Genomic DNA, 6,326 nt, shown 5'->3' with positions numbered 1-6,326 from the left:
AATGAATCCACTAACAGTGCCATCTTAGTGAGAAAGACTTGTGCCTCAACTGGTTTTATCTTTGTCTGTCGTGGTTATCACTCTCCTTAGGTCTATGAATGCCTAGATGGCTGGCACATAACTGGGAAATGCCTCTTAGTTTATCTAACTGTGCCCCAAATGTCCACAATCAACCTAAACACCTCATTGGTAAACTCCACAGAATTGACATCAAGTTAGAAAGGATCGACCAGGAGGTGTTCATGATTCACTTCCTTTGGCAGGTCCCTACTTCCTAGGTTAGGAGTGAGTACAAGTGAGGTTATGATCAGGAACTTCTCCTTAATTCTTGAAAGTATTGCAGAATCTGCTGCTAAATCAACAGCTGCACACACAAAAACAATCCCTAGACTCTGGTCAAGGTTGTTCTTGATAATAAGATAGGCCTTGATTAACTTTTAGCTGAACAAGAAGGTATCTGTCCTGTGGCCAACACCACATGCTGTCCCTGAATTAACATTTCCAGGGAAGTTGAAACTCAGCTACATAAAATCACTGAACAAGGCACTTGGCTTAAGAAAGGGACTCCTTCAACAGGGTCTTTCTTTGACTTATTTGATTTTGATGGTTTGGGTCTTTGGGATCATGGCTCCCAGGTGTACTCTAGACATTGAGAATTATCCTGGTTACAATAATCACAGTAATCTCCCTGGTGCACCGCATTCTCTCAAAAGCTTTAAATACGCGTTTGCAGCAGCTAACCACCAAGCAAATGATCCCTAAGACTGGAACATCAGAAAAGGAACAAAGAGAATGACAGACTAAAAATATGTGAACTTGAAGTTATGACCTCTGAATACCACACAGAGGATCAGCAAAAACTGTAAGAACTTCAGATGGTAGCTGGGAGTGGCGCTAATGCCTTAGATTTTGATCACATCTCTCAGTTAAGCTGAGAGTCTGATCAAAAGGGAAAATTGTTAAAAAAAAAAAAAAAAAAAGAGAGAGAGAGAGAGAGACAAGAAACTCCAAATTGAACCACTTGTATTAAGCTCACATCACCAAACTGAGGCTTAATACCTAACATAAGTGCAGTTTCAATCTCTCCCAGGAGCAGAATCTTAAACCAGTCAATCTGGAATTACCTGGTCATATTAGTGAGGTAATCTGCCTGATAGACCCCTGCCATCACCGAAAGAAAATTGAGCTTGCCACAGACAATCCACTCTTTGCTAGTAGCTTCCTTGTCCCACCTCTTCCACCTATAGAAGTCTTTCATTTTGTACAGCTCTTCAGAGCTCCCTTCTGACTTCTACGTGGGATGCTCCCCAATTCATGAATCATTGAGTAAAGCCAATAAGCTCTTTAAAATTGATTCAGTTTAATTTTGTTTGACACCTATCATTCACAGTAAGTTACTCAGGTCTTCCATTTATGGAAATGGTGTAAAAGTTCCTTTCAGAAAGAGCATGTGAAAGTAAAAAGAATTAATCCACTTAAGAAAACTGCTCATAATAGTAGAGATGATATGCTATAATGGCAAAAAAGGCATGTTATTATGAGAATAACTGAGGCTCCAGAAACACTGCTTATGTCTAGGCTGCTTTGGAAAATGTCCTAGTGTTACCGAACCTGAAGTGAGTTCGCTCACCCGTGGCGCAGCAAGCCAATCTCTGACACTGGGGGTGGTGGAAGAAAGTAGGAACTTTATTTTTGCACAGCACTGAGCAAGGAGAGAGGGCAGCTAATGCTGAAATCCCAAACTCCCCGAAAAGCTAAAAGGAAGGGTTTTTATTTGGGGCTTTGGGTAGGGGAGGGGGAGCATATGGCCTTGCTGGTCGGAGATTTCCCACCAGCCTGTCTTTGACCTTGAGACTACTTGCAGAGAGGAGGGAGCCCGTGACCTTGCTGGTCAGCAGCTTTCCCACCAGCCCGTATCTCTTTGTGGGGAGGAGATGGTCCAGGTGCTTGTCCTTGACGGTGTCTGTCTCCATGGAGGATAGCGGATTCTGGAGCCAGGAAGCCAGAGAGTAAGCAGGGAATGAGTGTTTTGGTTTTAACCCCATATATGCTGGGTTTCATGTGGGGAAACTGATACCAGGGTCGGTATCACTAGAATTCTAGATTCACAGAATATTCATCCAGGGTGAACAGTGCATGAGAGGTCACCTCACCCATAGCCATTCCTGCCTCTAACCACCTCATTCCCAGAAAGGATCCCCGAATGTCACCCAGTGAGGCTCCCTCACCTCTGGGCTTCCAGTGCAGTGTTCTCCACCATGAAGGCTCTGCCTGATTAATCCCATGATCAATAGACAAAGTCAAGTGAAGGGCCCAGTAGGACGGGGGCTCATGCTAGTTCAGTGCTTGTTCTAGATGTGCTCTTCATATATCTGTTGAGGAAATTGATGGAGATGGAGAAGTTTAGGGGACCTAATGTGGAGCAACCAGACCTGCCTTCTCTCCTAAGACCTTCCCAACTACTGAGGAGTTAGGGCCAATTTCTAGGATTTTATTCTTCAGACCATTAACTTCCACATGGGAAAACGTAGGGAGTTCCCCAAGTGAAAAGCAATAATCCCAATTGACTGTCACTGGAACAAGAAAAGCTGTATCACTTATATCTAACGTGACCTAGGGAGATTATACATATTAAATAAAATTGAAGTCTGGCCTGAGGTTACATAGACTCCAGCCTCACCCATCACTTCTGCAGAGTCTTCATGAGCCAGGAAAGCTTCCAGGCTGCAGCCAGACACAGCAAGATCTGGGGGTGGCTTCCTCTCTTTGCAGAATTGGTTGGTATCAAAAGTGGGCATGTGATTGAACAGGGGGGTTGGGAAAATAATTCATCCCTGCCTTTTATATGTGCTGTCAGCACCCTACAATCTTCATAGACTAGGAGCCAGGGCTATGTTCCCAGGTTGCAAAGCCCACCGGAGCTGGGTAAGGTGTGATTGTTATTCCTTAACAGGTTTATGAGTCTGTGAGTGTGTGTGTGTGTGTGTGTGTGTGTGAGAGAGAGAGAGAGAGTGTGTGTGGGGGGAGGGGGTGTGGTATGCTAAGTGATTATAAACAGCCTTGATATCTGCTATGAGGACCACCCAGCTTACCCCATATGCAGAGAGATAGGGGTGCTCTTCACTAGGGTGTTCTTTATGACTCGTGTTTCCTTCCTGGATAAAATAGAGGAACACAGAACAGATCAATCTTTCCAGAATCAATGATCTGGGGACTGACTCTAATGCCGTCACAAAGTCCTCATCCAACCACAGGGCTCCCCCTCACCAGTCTGCCGCAGTGTCTAGAATTAGTGCAAATGAGCATCTCTTTTTGAATTTTGGTTCTCCAGAAGCTTCGTTTAGCTATAACCTATGGCCTCGGCCAAGAACCCATGAGGTTTTCTGGGATTGTCATGTGTTTTACGGCTGCTGGTTACCCAATTCTCCCTGATGTCAATATTGGTCCAGCCTGGACAAGGGTAGGCTTGCCAATGACATTGGGAAAGCAGCGTGGGCATGGAGAAGGGACAGCTGCCTCTTTACTGCGCTGGCATGGAGACAGCGCTGCTTCACATCTGCCCACTCTCCATTGGCAGGAACGGATCTCATGACTCCAGTTAATGTGGGGGGCCTGGGGCATGCGTTCCCAGATGGGCAGCATTGTCTCAGTGATAAGTCCACACTGGGAGAGGGGACCTTCAAGTGTGAGCCATCACAGCAAGCCCTCCACCACCTGGTCACTACCTCTCCCAGGAACCCCAGCACTCCTGTTTCCAACCAGCCTTCCAGGCAGCCTGAGGACCCAGGAGGTGTCAGCAGGAAGGTACAGCCCTTTGAAGGGGCAGACGTGGAGGAGATTCTAGAAGAGAGAGGCCACCTGAGCTCACCCACAGGGGAACCAAGCATGTGCTGAGGCCATGAGAAAGTCAGCTTCTCAAAAAGTTTTGACACCACAGCAGTGTGGTTGAGAGCATGGGTTGTAATGTTGTGCAGCTTTTGTTCAACCCTCAGCTCTTCCTCGTACTCGCTGTGTGACTGTGGGCCAGTTCCCGACCAGGCTGAGCCCCAGGAGAGAATAGTCTCAACTCACAGGGTTATTTGAGGTCTAAGTGAGATCCTGCAAACAAAACACAGCACAGTGTTTGCCACACAGTGAGCTCTCAATAAATATTTGTCAAATGAACGTCTGAACAAAGAAAAGTGGAAAATACTAATAAGTATAAACTCTCACAATACTACAGGCAAGAAATGGCTATTGTAATACTAATTAGATGTGTAACCTTCTGAAATTTTTCCTGTGCAAATAAAGATATGTATTTTTAATAAAATGGGATATTATATATGACTGGAGTTTTAGAAAGTATTTCTTTATTTTATTAAATATGACTCACATACCATAAAATTCACCTTTTTAAAGTACAATTCAGTGGTTTTAGTACATTCCAAAGTTGTGAAAGCAATACCTCTATCTAATCCCAAGACATTTCCATCACTCCAAGAAAAACCTCACACCCATTACCAGTCATCCACATTCTCTTCTCCTCTAGCCCTTAGCAACATCTAATACACTTTCTGTCTCTATGGATTTGCTTATTCTGAACATTTCTTATAAAGAGAATCACGCAATATGTGGCCTTCTGTGTATGGATTCATTCATTAGCATAGTTTTCAGTAGTCATCCATGCTGTGACAAGTATTCATACTTCATTCTTTTTTTTTTTTTTTTTTTTACAGATTTTATTTTTTCCTTTTTCTCCCCAAAGCCCCCCGGTACATAGTTGTGTATTCTTCGTTGTGGGTCCTTCTAGTTGTGGCATGTGGGACGCTGCCTCAGCGTGGTCTGACGAGCAGTGCCATGTCCGCGCCCAGGATTCGAACCAACGAAACACTGGGCCGCCTGCAGCGGAGCGCGCGAACTTAACCACTCCGCCACGGGGCCAGCCCCTATACTTCATTCTTTTTATAGTGAATAATATTCCATTGTGTGGATAGATCACATTTTATTTGCCCATTCATCAGTTGATGGACATTTGTGTTGTTTCTACTTTTGACTATTACGAATAATGTTATTTGTATACAAGTTTTTGTATGGATATGCCTTCAGTTATCTCGGGTACATTGTAGGAGTGGAATTTCTGGGAAATATGGTAACTGCATGTTTAATTTTTGAGGAACTGCCGAATTGTATCCCAAAGAGCAGTCCTAACTATTTTGTAATCTGTTCTCTTCCCTTCACAATAAACCATGACTGCCTTTCCTTGTCAATAAATATAAATGTTCATCACTAGTTTGAGCAAATGCATCATATGTCCTTAGCCAACTGTACCAGAGTGTATTTAATGAATTCCTCATTGTTGGAAATTTAGTGAATCTATGAAATAGGCTTTGAGTATCTTCCTTGTGTCTCCAGCAGGTAAATGAGACTTTCTTAGTTGTCTTTTTCAGGCACTTCGTATCCCTCTATTTTGATGCTTTCACAATGCATTGCAATTCACACACCCCCACACACAGCCCATCTGTCTCATCTACTACACAGTGAGCTCCTTGAGGAGACGGCACATGTTTTGAATTCATCTTTGTATTTATAACACTTAGCATACTGCCCAACATTTGGCAAATGTTTGAAGAATGAATGAATAAATGGAGTTTTGAACAAATGGAAGGATGGGTGGATAATGAGAGCCAAGGACTATGGAGGGATGGAGTCTGTTTATGTAAGAAAATTCTGCTCAAAGATCCTTGCCTCTAGAGGTAATGGGTTCCCTCACCCTGGAGGTGTGTGAAAGGAGGCTGAGTCACTTGGCAGGAATATTGTAAAGGTTTTTTTAGGCATCAGAAAGGAGACTGGATGCAATTTAAGGTGCTTCCAAACCTGACAGCATAGAACCCTATGAAATAGAAGCCCAGGGAAAGAAGAGATTTGTCCTCAGTTCCCCAGCTGAGCAGCGGTAGGGCTAGGAGCTGCTCTAAAAGTTTTCAAGCTTATTCCGAGGACCCCAGACCCAAGTGTCCCCTTCTCTAAAGGCATCTGTCTGTTTGTGCCTGCCTTTGAGAAGTTTGCAGTGCACTGAGGTTAGAGTCCAGGAAGGGAGCAACCCTTACGTAACAAGTTGTTTCTCCAGTCTGTAGCTATCAGTAATCGGAGAGTTTATTTCAGGCTGTTTAGACAAAAGAGGGTAAACTTTTTGCAGGTGTCGCATAGAGGTCCCAACAGACACCCAGAGTGATCTTTGGAACGGAGAGAGTCTTTTTTTTTTTTTTTTTTTTAAAGATTTTATTTTTTTCCTTTTTCTCCCCAAAGCCCCCCCGGTACATAGTTGTGTATTCTTCATTGTGGGTTCTTCT

The sequence above is a fragment of the Equus caballus genome, chromosome 3, assembly GCF_041296265.1.
Source record: "Equus caballus isolate H_3958 breed thoroughbred chromosome 3, TB-T2T, whole genome shotgun sequence".
In the NCBI taxonomy this organism is placed as follows: Eukaryota; Metazoa; Chordata; class Mammalia; order Perissodactyla; family Equidae; genus Equus; species Equus caballus.
The sequence above is the reverse complement of the archived record's forward strand: the minus strand, read 5'-3'. Positions refer to the sequence as shown.